The sequence below is a fragment of the Linepithema humile genome, chromosome 3 (assembly GCF_040581485.1).
Source record: "Linepithema humile isolate Giens D197 chromosome 3, Lhum_UNIL_v1.0, whole genome shotgun sequence".
Classification (NCBI taxonomy): domain Eukaryota; kingdom Metazoa; phylum Arthropoda; class Insecta; order Hymenoptera; family Formicidae; genus Linepithema; species Linepithema humile.
This window is the reverse complement of record NC_090130.1, coordinates 31,610,256-31,625,728: the sequence shown is the minus strand read 5'-3', so window position 1 is coordinate 31,625,728 and position 15,473 is coordinate 31,610,256. Positions and strand designations below refer to the sequence as shown.

At 37.1% G+C, this 15,473-nt stretch overlaps 1 protein-coding gene and 1 non-coding gene across 5 annotated transcripts in view; both read left to right on the top strand.

Annotated features, from left to right (window-relative positions):
* Positions 1–85: 85 nt before the first annotated feature.
* PH4alphaEFB (prolyl 4-hydroxylase subunit alpha-1) overlaps positions 86–15,473 on the top strand; it is a 151,772-nt gene continuing 136,384 nt past the window's right edge. For all 4 annotated transcript variants that reach the window (XM_012363821.2, XM_067351086.1, XM_012363819.2 and 1 more), the window contains exon 1: positions 86–812. The gene's annotated coding sequence lies outside the window, so the exon portion shown is untranslated. The remainder of the gene's footprint in view (positions 813–15,473) is intronic.
* Positions 1,966–2,058, top strand: TRNAY-GUA (transfer RNA tyrosine (anticodon GUA)). The gene is made up of 2 exons: positions 1,966–2,002; positions 2,023–2,058. It is a non-coding gene; the product is annotated as a tRNA-Tyr (tRNA).

Here is a 15,473-nt window from a genome sequence, read left to right as displayed (position 1 = left end):
TGTACATACATGATTCTTGATTGTGTGTGCGTTCGATGGCTTGTTGCTCGGGTCTTCAATCTGGCAGCACTGAATTACTAGTAGCCAGTTTGCAACGAGCCATGGCGGCTGATGGAGTCATGTTCGAATCGTTCCTTACTTTTACACGATTATTACTCTGTGAAAGTGAATTTTACGCGATAACCGCGAATGTATCTCAAAAAGTATCGGACATTTGTTGTAATACGTTAAACATCGGGAACAATTATCAGTGTACGCGAATATCGCGATTCCGCGTTTATGTGTTTAAAATTGACCAAAATTCGTAGACATATTGCATCCCGCGTCGGATCGTGGAGTTACATTCAATCCGTTTTGCAGTTTACTGTAAGTGTCTCATAAAGCGAATATTCATCGTAATTTATTAAGCATCGCGCGCAATTATTATAGTACGCCAATGTCGCGATTTCGATGTTTGCATTTGTGTGGAATCGGTCAAAATCTGTCGTCCATATTTTACATAATATTCGCCGCACTACATAGAAGTTTGTAGAGCTGAAGGATAGATGTCGTTGTAAGTATCTTAACAAAATCGCCGGGGCCTACGTGACCAGGCGGTCCGCCATTTTGCGCGTTTATCTAAAGTTTATTGTGACGATGTATGCGCGAGTTTTGACATGACGTTTGATATGCGTGAACGAGATTGTACAGCGAGATTTTCGCAGGTGTCCGGAAGAAGTGAAACAACCCGAAAACTTAGCCACAAAGGATTTGCTCATCTTCGGTGACGAGCAGGACGGAGACGACAATTGACATTGGGCAAGGCATCTTCGGTGAGTCACTTTGTATTACCTAACCTAACTACCTTGCTCGCGAAGTGCACGTCTGATTGTGAGAACCTTGCATCTTTTATATTATTTTTAAATCTTTTCTCTTAACGATATTGAAATGAAACAAAAACAAAAACAAATTGGATTGACTTACCGGCACGGTGCGCAGCAGTGCAGTTGTTCACAAGTTTTGTGTGGTGTGTGATCTGTAGCAAACAAAGTATATACAAATTGTAACAGCGTTTAAATCAATTATTTAAGAAATAATCATTAGGTATTAAACTATGCAAGGTGTCTCACAATCAGACGTATCGGGCTGCTAACCGGCTGTAACCTTCGATAGTTCAGTTGGTAGAGCGGTGGATTGTAGTTGGTTTAGACATTTATAGGTCGCTTGTTGAAATCTCGCATTTAATCCTTTTATCCGTGATAAATGCTGAAATGATATTAATATACGATTGGGGGTAACCATGTTAAACGAAAAGAGAAATTACGTTAATATCGGAGTTCCATGTCTGCTGATATCGCGTATGTGGTTTGTGGTAATTTTCGATATATATATTTACGATGTACATTGTTTCGCAATCTGCGAAAGCGAGAGAAATATATATTTCTGTTTTGTATCGGACCGCTAACAACATAACCAATCTGATGTGCGAATTCGAAGGAATTTTTTTCATTGCTACTTGAATCACAATCTCATTTTATTCTGCCTTTTTTTTGATAAATAAAATGTATTTCTTAATATTAATGCCTGCACTTTTTTGGTAGGAAAAGTTGAATTTTAGATTGAATAACTTATTTTTGGATAAAAATTTCTTACCAAAATTTATGTTAAATACAGATTTTGGTTACACGTAATTTTCTGTTAATTTTTATCTTTTACATGCACAAACATCCAAGTGCAGAAAAGGCTATAAAACGCGTGTGATATTTAGGACTTCTCGTTAATCAAAAAAGAATACTTGTGTAATACGTTATAGGGATACTTGTATAATGTATTGCCGACGTAAATTAAGCGAAAAGAGAAATTACATTATTATAGGTCTATGCTGCTGATAGCAACGATATTGCGTATATTATCTGTGTCATTTAAATAAGAGATTGAAGTTTTAACGATTCTTTCTGAAGGTTGAACTGGCTATCAATCGCACAACCTTCGATAGCTCAGTTGGTAGAGCGGTGGACTGTAGTTGGTTGAATAGCAGAAGCCATCCATAGGTCGCTGGTTCAAATCCGGCTCGAAGGAATTTTTTTTTTTTTATTAGATCATAATCTCATTTTATTCTGCTTTTTCTTACAGATAAAATATATTTCTTAATATTAATGCCTGCACATTTTTAGTAGGAAAAGTTAAATTTTAGATTGAATAAGTCATTTTTGAATAAAAATTTTTTACCGAAAATTATGTCAAATACAGATTTTAATTACATGTAATTTTTTATTAATTTTTAGCTTTTACATGTACAAACACCCAAGTGCAAAAAGGCTGTATTCTAGCCCAATGTGTTCCAGTATAATAACAATAATATAAGTAAATACATTTTACATTTTGTACAAAGTAAACATTATTTTAATTTAATATTTTTGAAAATAATTAATTTAATTTATGAATAAGTTGGCGGTTTATGAAAAACGCGCGTGATATTTAGGCTAGATGTTATATTTAGGATAATGTAATATCTAGCAATTATATTGTCCGTGATAAATGCTGAGTGTCACAAAACAAGCAAAATACATTTCGGAAAAGCATGGTATAATTTAATTAACTGTGTTGCACGTGGAGACTTTTCTATCATATATTTCCTATTAAGGAATATATATTTTTCTCGCTTTAACGCTTTCGTAGATTGCGAAACAATGTACATCGTAAATATATATCGAAAATTGCAACAAACCACATAAAATACCGCATTCCTTAAATAAATCGCTTCTGCTCTCCACCGCAATCTATCAGTGCGCGTCAGCCGTCGCACCTTCGCGCGTTGGATAATTTATTGCAGTGTGTGTATCGGACCGCCAACAATATAACCAATCTGATGCGCGGCAGAATGCAGTGGCCGAAGCGCCAATAAATATGGATGGAGTAGTAATAAATTATGGCTGGAAAAGACGATTAGGACGCAGCTATAAATTACCATAGATATATCGCAAGCGCGCGCCATATACGACTGTACCTTATGGCCCTTCCCACCATACGTCCGATAATATGGATATTTTTCGGCCTTTAATCCGTTTACGCGCGAATATTCATAGTCGCGCGTTCGTTTTTAGCTCGTTTGTTTAGATTACGATGCCCTTCGTGCCTGAGCGCGATATCGTTGCTATCAGCAGACATGGAACTCTGATGATAACGTAATTTCTCTTTTCGCTTAATTTACGTCGGCAATACGTTGCATAAGTATCCCTATAACGCGTTAAATAAGTATTTTTTTTTAATTAACGAGAAGCCCTAAATATAATACAATAAATATAAATTTTTTATAATTTTTTTTACATATATTCTATTGTATTGTACATACATACAATTTCAATAAAGCGCATCAAATGATAAAGATAAATTGTTGATTGAAGATGAATACTACGACTAATTTGACATGAAATGTTAGTAATTGTCAACAAAATTACATTCACAAATTTTAATAATATTCGGTTCGTTTGCTTGATTTGATTACATCCGACAATATTCCTTTACCGATAGTTGAGCGTAAATTAAACGTTGCGCTTATAATACGCCTGTCTGTAGTATCAAAGTGGCGCGCATGCGACATATGCATACTGTAATAAACATAACAAGCGCGCATAATCACAAACAGCAACGATTTGGTTTATACCGTTCATGATTCTGCCAGCATCTCGCATACATTATCATTATTACGTGGCTGACGTTTAGCATTGATGATAATGCGATGATACCCCTCGGTGATGTGTCGTAATCCCTGCTGAAAAAATTATCAATATATTTAAATATTTATAAATTGGAATATTTACTAATAAACATTGATTGACTGTTTGCACCGGTTTGCTCGGTAATTTAATTTTTACACATTTAAAATATCGCTGTAGAATAATTTTACTTTTTATCACTGGCATAATTGTTAAATATACAATAAATTTCTGACGTAGAACAATTTTCGTTGAGAACAAAACTATTAAATATTTGTTATATTTATAGCTGCAAATGACGTATATCGTGAAAAATATTAATGTAGTTTCTTTGTGAAGGTATATAGTAATCATTTAACAGTTCTGTCTACAGAAGATATAAAAATTGCATCAAGTCATATTATTGGGATCCATTCTGTCCAAGTTATATTTTTCTTCTAGTCGAAGTAAACGAGTTTTTCTAGTAAGAACTATTGCACAATTCTAGTAAGCACAATTGAGAGCTCAACATTGACGCGATGAATAATTAAACAGCTTGCCCACATGAAAAATACACGAATAGTCGATTAAAATTCGCGAGCGCGCGCGACCCTGTCTATTCTTTGACGCGACGAAACAAGGGGTCGAATTTACGAGTTGTGAGAACGAGCCGTGCCGCCGATAGATGTGCACGCACGAGATATTACGTTCCTGTTCAGTGGCATAGCGTGTAATCGGCCGTTAAATTCGCCCGGTGTCGGCATGAACGACACACAAAATGATTCAATTAGTGCGTTCTGCTTCCGGCCGGCGCAACGCGGCGCGTCATCGCGTGCGGCATCGATACTCTCGTCCGGTCACTTCCGGCGATTCGCGCCAGTTCGCTTCTCTTCCAATTTCACGTTTTCACAAAGAGACACGTACGTATGCTCATTTATTGTTATTCAAATGACGAAAAGCTGCGCCCAGAATAATTTGATCGGCGCGACCGAAATTCCGGTTCGCCAAATGTTTGACGGACGGGCGCGCATACGTTTAACGTGCCTGCGAAGAATGGCCGATGATCGGACGTTAATATCGCGAGTGTTATTATTGTGGAATCGCAGTGCGTTAATGAGCGGTTTGCGTATTGTTTTCGGATAACCACCACGAATATAATTACGATTCTGATTTTCTTTGTAGTGGTTCGAATATTGATTTATTTAAACATCAAATTTGGAGAAAAATGGGAAAAAATAATTTTTTTAACTGTAGAAACTTTTTAAAATAAATGTATTTAAAACAAGCATATATTTTCATAGGGAATGTTGAAATAAAAGCTGTAATTTTCCGCGATTCAAAGTATCAGATTGTATAATCGGTTTTGTGGTAGATCTGGTCTCATTGCAGGACAATGTAATCATCGCTGAAAGGTATCATTTATACGTGAAGATCCGCGGTTTGGGCTTCATCGTCAGTCGTACATGAATTATTAATGACGGGTTTGCATAGGGAATTCCCACGGGGCGGAAAGAGACGCGTGTGTCGCCGAAACTCCACTCCGAGTTGCTTTATTAGTTGCCGCTATTGAAAGGCATGGTCTTCTCGTGTTGTGTCTCTATTATGCACTATACCGAGTAATATTGTGTTTGTGAATGTCGAAGAAATCGAGAAAAGATTTCATTGTATTAATTAATATAAAATAGATCCACTAAAATTTATTTTTTTTTGTCTTTGAAATATATTAATTTAATTTTTTTTATACTAGCTACGGCACGGATTTCATTTATCACACCGCCACATATATATAATTGTGAAATAAATCGTGCTACGTCCAGCAAGGAAGTTAAAAAATAAGTAAAAAGTACACAAATAAATTTGATCGATCGTGATTTTTAACGAAAATAATTTTCAACTACCATTTCGGTGAAACACGAACGAGATTGACAAAATTCTCACAGTAAATGACGTTGATGGCTGTTATTGCTAAATATAAATCACGCGAGAAATGAGTGGACGTGTTTTATCGAATTTTCATAAGATATATTAAGGCTGAATTTGCATTCTTAAAAATTGAATCATTTTATATAAGTACGTTTGTTTGTGAGCGTACCAGACGAAGATATAAATACGTAAATCTGTAGGTTACGGCCTCGACTTACAATTCACCACCAGGATTAACATATTATCTCTCGTCTCAAAGGGCTTTTCATGTCATTAGGTAAGGCGGATCTGCAATAACAATGATTGTTGTGCTTGAGGGGTTCGCCGCAGGCTACGCGCCTGCTTCTCCGCAATTTCGCCTTTGGAGCTGATGCATAATGTATGGATAATTTAATTTAATGTAATACCACACAACGTAATGTCAGCAAACGCGGGGATATTACGGTGTACGTCGTGCATCGGTAAGCAGAGCTCGGTAATAGTCGCTAATTGATAGCGAAGCATTGCGCAATTCTCGTGTAAAGCGCGACAGCAAGTTTATTGTACCGAATAGTTAAAAAATGGACGAATTACAAAGAAATGCATAAATGATATATTTCACAACCCGCTAATGACAGAAAGTGCATTTGCGAAAGAAGAATAAAATTTTGTAATTTTGTTTTTCAATGCATTTCATTCGTGGGCTTTGCGTGGCCAAGTGCATTTTTGTTAAAATATTAATTTTCTTTTTTGTTGATTTTTCAAAAGTTTTATATGATGCATAAAATTAGATACCTATTATTTTAATAATCAATTAAGATATAGATAAAAATAGTGTACATATATTAGTAATTAAGAGAGCAAACAGCTTTTTTGCTTCGTAGAGCTTTGTCGTTAAACTCGTCTTACTGTTGCCTGACAACTCGCCTAGTCAATAACATGTAGATTAGACGCGTCGGAGTCACGGCGGCATCTTTTCATCTTTATCGCGAGAGACAAAGTACGAGGAATATCGGTTCCATTGGTGCCGAATGCGCGCGAAGACATCTTCTTTTCAGTCACGCTCCGTTTCATTCCGTGTTCGTGTGCCAAGAGTAGTTAACACGACCGTGCCGGAGATGTAGTTCCACATTTCGTAGACGTAGTTCCACATGCTTGACTCGGTCGTTGAAGTTTGACATTTAGCAATCGCGCGTGGGAGTCGCGATTGTCTCGATTACATCTATGTATATATGAGAAAAACTCTGATGTAACCGGGTTACAATGTATTGCTCTGAATAGCTTATGACATTTCTTTTTCGTTGTTGTAAGTTTGAAAAGTTGAAGTAGAGTAAGAGAGAGAGAGAGAGAGAGCGGTGATTACGAATGGTGAGTAGTGGTAAAATTTCGCGTAGCAATTTATTTATGAGAAAAACTCTGTTACAACTGTCTCGTTATATGTGTTTCGCATAGTTCGTAAATTTTTTTCGTTGGTCGCGTCACTGCAAGAATCTGAAATGTCGGGGAAATTTGTCCGTGCAACTGTGATAGGTGGAAGAATTTCGTGTAACAATTTAGTTGTGAGAAAAATCGTAATTGATTTGCTCCGTACATTTCGTTACATTTCTTTTTTCGTTGTTGCAGAATATTTCGTCGGTTTATTTTAATAGCAGTGGAATTTTGCGCGACGATCGATGTGAACGATGTAATTTCGCTTCGTCAATCCACTTTAGCATATGTCATGAATAAATTATGCATAAATCGCGGAAGCCGCGAATCCAATTAACTGCATCGTTCTCGAATGTTTGATGCACTCTATGGGGAAAGAGCTATTCTCTTCCTAAAAAGAATGCAAATATTCGAAACTTACGGAGAAAGCGTAAAGAAGGCTGCATATCGATGTTGCCATCTAGACGGAAAAGATGTTCGTCTTGAGCCGAGTATCTCTGGAGTTCATTGAGCTGCATTTCGAAGTGGCACTTTACTAATTACGGAGAATCAAAAGCAGCTGGAGAAGTGCCGATGACACGACTATAAATTCACTTCGAAGACGTCTTAGGCTAAACTTGTTCTCTCGATATTACATCTATTAAGAGATATGCCCGAGATTTCTGAAGCGAGATATGAAACTGCGATATAATAAACGCGCTGGCATTAGGAAACGTTATTGCCGTTACAAGTTAATCAAATATTAGCAATTCGTTAAAGTAACAATTACATTACTCCAATTTAAGCTTGCAAACGGGCAAAAATCAACTATAATATTTCGAAAATTGCGCAGAATAAATTTTATTATTTCGCATTGAGCAGAACAAATATTATAATGATAACCATCTCTTGTGGAATTATTCGACGCCTACATTAGGTGTTTCAATTTTATGTCAGTCGATGAGATGAAAGGTAAAGATTATTACAATTTTTTTTTTCCCTTCGAAATTTGCTTAAGACACAGTTTACAATTTATCTCACACGCTTTAATTATTTTTGAAAGCTTATACTTGATATACATATACGTTAATTACATTACACATGTAAATAATTTACTGTATAAACAGAAGTTTAGTGTTATTATATAGTGACGTCTAGTATGACAAGAAAGTGAAACTTTTGTAAAATTACGCGATAAGTGCAATGCAATATCTCGGCTGCATCGTAATCTTGGGACAGCTTACATCGCGAAGTTCGCGAACCTGAGTGGGCATCGCGTTAATGAAATCGCCTAAGTAACGACCGCGCACAACGCGTCCGCCGGTGTATAAAGTGTGATCCTCGGGATCTTTACTGTTATGCAAATCGAGAACGACGCGACGAGGGCCGACCGTGGCGATTCACGAAAGCGTTACGCGACGCCAGGCCCGGTAACCCCCTAATTTTAATTAAGATCGCTATCAATTCCGGCCATTCTCACCGCGGCTCCTTGTTTCCTCGCTCGTTTCACTAACCCACTTTGGCAGTTTCTTTGTTGCGAATCGCGTGCATTCTCCGACAAGGACATCGAAGTGTATCAGCAGTTATGTAAAAGCTATTTCATTTTCAGCATATAGAAACAGATGCAAATGCAATGGAAGCATTATATTTTCATATTCTTTCCGCGCATCTCGTACACTCGCTATTCAGTACTTGCAAGAGTATTTTTATATCTATTTGTTAACTTAAAATTTGCAATTAATTAGCAACAAAATACTATTAAAGAAATACGTCTTTGCTTTTTTATCTTTCGAAATTTATATTTCAAAATTTTGCGCACGGGTGTGTTGATTCCAAACTAAAGTTGATCGCTGTTTGTTTTAGGAAAATTGAGTGCAAAGTGATAAAATTAGCATGAAAAAAGCACTAAATTGTAGTGTTTCATTTGATTGTGTTATGGCGAGTGTGCTAACTTGACGCACGTTTAAAGATATTTTCAAGCTTTTTTTCATTCTTATCTAAATCATACATCCGCTCTATTTAATTTTATGTAACATCATTTAACTTGTTAGTTCTCATTGCTTATAGCTGTTAGCTTTTACAATTCATTGCTGTCACTGCGAATACAAACATAGACATTGCGAGCCGAAACAAAAAAAAAGTTAGGAATATGCCTGAATGCTTTATCACATAAACGTGTATAAGTGAAATATTTTCTTCTCACTGTGCAGTTATTTGCTACTCACCTCCTCAATATTGGTATCTCACGGTCGAGAACGGCAACATTTTCGATTAAACGAGAGGATCTCTGTCCCGAATCGATTGAGATTGTGTCCTTTTCATTCTGTTGCCGGGTTCCGGCGCACAATCCGGTTCCCAGTCACATCCCAAACAAATATCAGGAGCAGCCAATATTGATTCTGTCGTTCCTGCTTTTCTGCTTTCGGCTTTCCTTCGTCGTCACACATTTCCTGCAACAATGGCTCTGTTCCGTGAAGGAATTTATGTCCATGTAATAAAATGCTTTAAAGGCTTAATCTACGTGCACGCGGATATCGTACTCGTACGATTCGACTAGATATTGAAGATTTGCATAGCTCTTTGCAGATGACTTTACGATTCCAGATTAGAGACTACTACTGCTTTATTTAATAACAATATTTATAGTATCAAATTTTGTAAAAAATAATAAAAAGATCTTTTGAAAGATTTAGATGAAACTTTCAATTGGACAAATATATTTTGGTAACAAATAATCCAATTTTAACTTTTCTTAAAATATCGATTATGTGCTATTTCTTTTTTTATCCAGCTACTCGACTCATTCACAAATTAATTATATTATTAACAAGCGAATTCGCTGCGGAAACATTTTCTCGAGACACGCGAGACTGCGGTGTTATCGTCAGTAGTAGAAAAAGAAGTTATTTCATCGCGCGGAATTAAAACGAAATAAAGCATTCCGTCGGATAATAGACGATGGAATTCGCTGACATCGCGAATATATTTGGTCGCGCTACGGCGATGGAGGCTCAATTTCAATTTTCCGCCCTTCGGACGCAGGCTGCAGCAGGTTGCAGCTTGCACCATAGAGCGACTGCGATCGGCACTCGCACGTATATGCGATGGAACGTGCCGGGACAATATTCCACGAGGTGGTTCTTCCCTAATGGCTAATAAACCAGCCCTCGATAAATTCTCCGTCTCTCTCTCTCTCTCTTCTCTTATTCTAATATTATCCCCCTTCGCCCGCGCCACTTGGACGGTGGCGTCCGTGCGGACACTAGTCTCTAGTGGATATTCGGGCTGGGATGGGCCAGCAGCCAATATCGAAGCATTCTCCTGATAGTCGTAACCGTCGGCGTTCAGTTTCCGAACGCTGTCTCTTGTACACTCGCTTTCGTTATCATTTCACGCGACATGACGCGACATCCGCTCTGCTTGCAATGAGGCGAATGCGATGCTCTTTCAATGCGATGCTCAACCAGTGTCGTTTACGGAATTTATACAATTTTAAACAAGAAAGAGAGAACGATGTGAGCAACCGCGTTGTTCTATAAATTCTATTGGAATAATTTTTTTCAATTAAATATGCGTGTTAATTTTTTTGTACGTTAAAAAATTAGCGCGCGAATTATTCGTTGCCGTTACGTTATCAACTTTATAATGGATAACAATGGGAAATTTTAATTTTATGAAAGTGTTTCTAGCGGTTCCAAAGAAAAAAGAAATTCATTGATTTTGTACTTTACTGCAACATTGTAGATAATACACATTGAGAGATAATACTCATTGTCGATGAAAATCATACGCAGGCAAGCTGAAAAATTGTAAATTGCTTTATTGATGAAAATTTCATTGTTTTAATGTATACGCGACGACAGATATTACGATGACAGACAAAGACGTCGGTTGCTGATAACGAGTATCGAGACGACGGCGTGACACTTCTCGAATACAAATTGACAATCAGACGAACATTGTGCCATGCCGGCGCACCGACGAACTGACTTCAGAAGTTTCACCAGCTTCGTTCGCGCCAACATTCGTCCCCGTCTGAATATTCACCTCGCTGTCGGAAGCCAATATTGAACTTGCCGATAACTGCATTCCGCATCAAGTATCCGAGTTCCTTGGCCAGCTAATTAGCCAAAAATGATTCGAGCGTCGTTTGAATTTTGTCGGATTCTAGATTCTTGAATTATCGGGAAATCGTATCTCTGTGAAGTTGGCCCCCCCTTTTTTAAAATTGAAAAAAATTATTAGAGTTCTGGATGCCCCCCGAGGAGTTCTAAAGTTTTCAGACCATTTTAGAAAGAGTTCTGCCATTTAAAGTAAAGAAAACACCATTTGAAAAATCGGGGGGCTAACTTCACGACGCCCCCCATTATGTAAAAAATCCAAATATTTTTATAGTTCTGAGTAGATTTCAACTAGTTCTATAGTTCTAGATAAGTTTCAAAAATAGTTCTGCTTGAAATACTACGTAAATTAAATTTGAAATTCTCGACTTAGAAAACGAAAAATAGCGAGAACTCATTCAATTTTGATTTTAGCGTTTCGTGCCTAAAGGAAAATCGTTAGAACTCGTGAGAGGCTATAAAGAACTCTCAACAGAACTGCCGGTTACCGAGAAACAATTTTTTTTCCTATAGGACTTAGAAATTTTTCGAATCCGAAACTTCAACCATCGAGAACTTTTTTATTTCGCCTCTGAGCGCTTCGAGTGTTAATAATTATCGCTAGAACTCTTCGGTGGGCATCCAAAACTCTCAACAAAACTATCGGTTACCGAGAAACAATTTTTTTTCCCGTAGGACTTAGAAATTTTTCGAATCCGAAACTTCAACCATCGAGAACTTTTTTATTTCGTCTCTGAGCGCTTCGAGTGTTAATAATTATCGCTAAAACTCTTTGGGGGGCGTCCAAAACTCTCAACAAAACTGTCGGTTACCGAGAAACAATTTTTTTTCCCGTAGGACTTAGAAATTTTTCGAATCCGAAACTTCAATCATCGAGAACTTTTTTATTTCGCCTCTGAGTGCTTCGAGTGTTAATAATTATCGCTAGAACTCTTCGGGGGGCATCCAAAACTCTCAACAAAACTGTCGGTTACCGAGAAACAATTTTTTTTCCCGTAGGACTTAGAAATTTTTCGAATCCGAAACTTCAACCATCGAGAACTTTTTTATTTCGCCTCTGAGCGCTTCGAGTGTTAATAATTATCGCTAGAACTCTTCGGGGGGCGTCCAAAACTCTCAACAAAACTGTCGGTTACCGAGAAACAATTTTTTTTCCCGTAGGACTTAGAAATTTTTCGAATCCGAAACTTCAATCATCGAGAACTTTTTTATTTCGCCTCTGAGTGCTTCGAGTGTTAATAATTATCGCTAGAACTCTTCGGGGGGCGTCCAAAACTCTCAACAGAACTGCCGGTTACCGAGAAACAATTTTTTTTCCTATAGGACTTAGAAATTTTTCGAATCCGAAACTTCAACCATCGAGAACTTTTTTATTTCGCCTCTGAGCGCTTCGAGTGTTAATAATTATCGCTAGAACTCTTCGGTGGGCATCCAAAACTCTCAACAAAACTATCGGTTACCGAGAAACAATTTTTTTTCCCGTAGGACTTAGAAATTTTTCGAATCCGAAACTTCAATCATCGAGAACTTTTTTATTTCGCCTCTGAGTGCTTCGAGTGTTAATAATTATCGCTAGAACTCTTCGGGGGGCATCCAAAACTCTCAACAAAACTGTCGGTTACCGAGAAACAATTTTTTTTCCCGTAGGACTTAGAAATTTTTCGAATCCGAAACTTCAACCATCGAGAACTTTTTTATTTCGCCTCTGAGTGCTTCGAGTGTTAATAATTATCGCTAGAACTCTTCGGGGGGCATCCAAAACTCTCAACAAAACTGTCGGTTACCGAGAAACAATTTTTTTTCCCGTAGGACTTAGAAATTTTTCGAATCCGAAACTTCAACCATCGAGAACTTTTTTATTTCGCCTCTGAGTGCTTCGAGTGTTAATAATTATCGCTAGAACTCTTCGGGGGGCGTCCAAAACTCTCAACAGAACTGCCGGTTACCGAGAAACAATTTTTTTTCCTATAGGACTTAGAAATTTTTCGAATCCGAAACTTCAACCATCGAGAACTTTTTTATTTCGCCTCTGAGTGCTTCGAGTGTTAATAATTATCGCTAGAACTCTTCGGGGGGCGTCCAAAACTCTCAACAAAACTGTCGGTTACCGAGAAACAATTTTTTTTCCCGTAGGACTTAGAAATTTTTCGAATCCGAAACTTCAACCATCGAGAACTTTTTTATTTCGCCTCTGAGTGCTTCGAGTGTTAATAATTATCGCTAGAACTCTTTGGGGGGCGTCCAAAACTCTCAACAGAACTGCCGGTTACCGAGAAACAATTTTTTTTCCCGTAGGACTTAGAAATTTTTCGAATCCGAAACTTCAACCATCGAGAACTTTTTTATTTCGTCTCTGAGCGCTTCGAGTGTTAATAATTATCGCTAGAACTCTTCGGGGGGCGTTCAGAATTTTCAACAGAACTATCGGTTACCGAGAAAATTTTTGTTAAAAATTTTTCTAACTACAAAAATTTCTAACAAAATTTTTTCTCTGTAACCGATAGTTCTGTTGAGAATTCTGGACGTCCCCCGAAGAGTTCTAACGATAATTATTAACACTTGTAACGCTCAGAGGTAAAATAAAAAAGTTCTCGATGGTTGAAGTTTCGGATTCGAAAAATTTCTAAGTCCTACGGGAAAAAAAATTGTTTCTCGGTAACCGACAGTTTTGTTGAGAGTTTTGGACGCCCCCCGAAGAGTTCTAGCGATAATTATTAACACTCGAAGCGCTCAGAGGCGAAATAAAAAAGTTCTCGATGGTTGAAGTTTCGGATTTGAAAAATTTCTAAGTCCTACGGGAAAAAAAATTGTTTCTCGGTAACCGACAGTTTTGTTGAGAGTTTTGGACGCCCCCCGAAGAGTTCTAGCGATAATTATTAACACTCGAAGCGCTCAGAGGCGAAATAAAAAAGTTCTCGATGGTTGAAGTTTCGGATTCGAAAAATTTCTAAGTCTTACAGGAAAAAAAATTGTTTTTCGGTAACCGGCAGTTCTGTTGAGAGTTCTGTATAGCCTCTCACGAGTTCTATCGATTATCCTTTAGGCTCGAAACGCTAAAATCAAAATTGAATGAGTTCTCGCTATTTTTCGTTTTCTAAGTCGAGAATTTCAAATTTAATTTACGTAGTATTTCAAGCAGAACTATTTTTGAAACTTATCTAGAACTATAGAACTAGTTGAAATCTACTCAGAACTATAAAAAAATTTGGATTTTTTACATAAAGGGGGGCGTCGTGAAGTTAGCCCCCCGATTTTTCAAATGGTGTTTTCTTTACTTTAAATGGCAGAACTTTTTCTAAAATGGTCTAAGAACTCTAGAACTCCTCGGGGGGCATCCAGAACTCTAATAATTTTTTTCAATTTTGAAAAATGGGGGGCCAACTTCACAGAGGTGGAAATCGTCCCGTCTGTCGAAAATATTTCTCGAATAATTGCAAAACTGTCATTGTCATTAATATAAGATATCGATTCTGTAACGATGGAATAATCGATTTTTAATTATTCCAAGAATTTATAAATGAAGATAAGTGAAAAATTTCTAAGAGATTCGATATATGTAGACTGATTGTGAGAGAAAAGTGTATGATATTTGAAACTATAATTGGGACTATAATTAATAATATCAGAATACTCATTTTTATCTAGGAATTGTTACTACTATTACTTACTATTAATGGTACTGGTAATCATATAATCAACTATGTATATAGTTAGAATACCTATAAAAATATGGTTGGCGCCAAAAAACACTGTGGATTATGATTATTGCAATTATTCTTTTCTCTCACAATCAGTGTATATGGGCTTACAATTTTTGTCGCTAAATTTTATTAATCAATTATTTATTTAAAGTGATGAAAGTGTTTTGATAACTATTTCAAGGAAAATACAAATGATTTCCAAAAACGTTTCCTCTCTCGATTTTAAAACATTTGCTATGACGTTGCCGATAGTAAATCTCGCGGCATTACGGTACGGTGCACCTTTTGCTTGCTTTCGCGCAGAGAAACGCTCTGTGGAAGTTTCAAAATCCTCGCTTTTGTTCCATTTGTGGACCCGTTAGCCCGCCGTGTACTTCCTGTGTCCGGTTTTGCGTTGTCCGAGCGAGAGTCGGTTTTAGATACATTGACGTTCCACAAACGAGACCTTGCAACATCCCCTTATTTTCACTCTGTTTCTGCAATCTTAACTTTCTATCTGCTATTTATTTCTGTGTCTGACAGTGTCTGACAGTGATAGATAATATAGCGAGCAATTTTTTTAATGATCTAATACAAAAAAAATATAATAATAACGTTAGATTTAGTTGTAGTATAATTTTATAAAAATATTTGTGTCATTTTATCGTTGAAATTAGTGTGCACCGAGG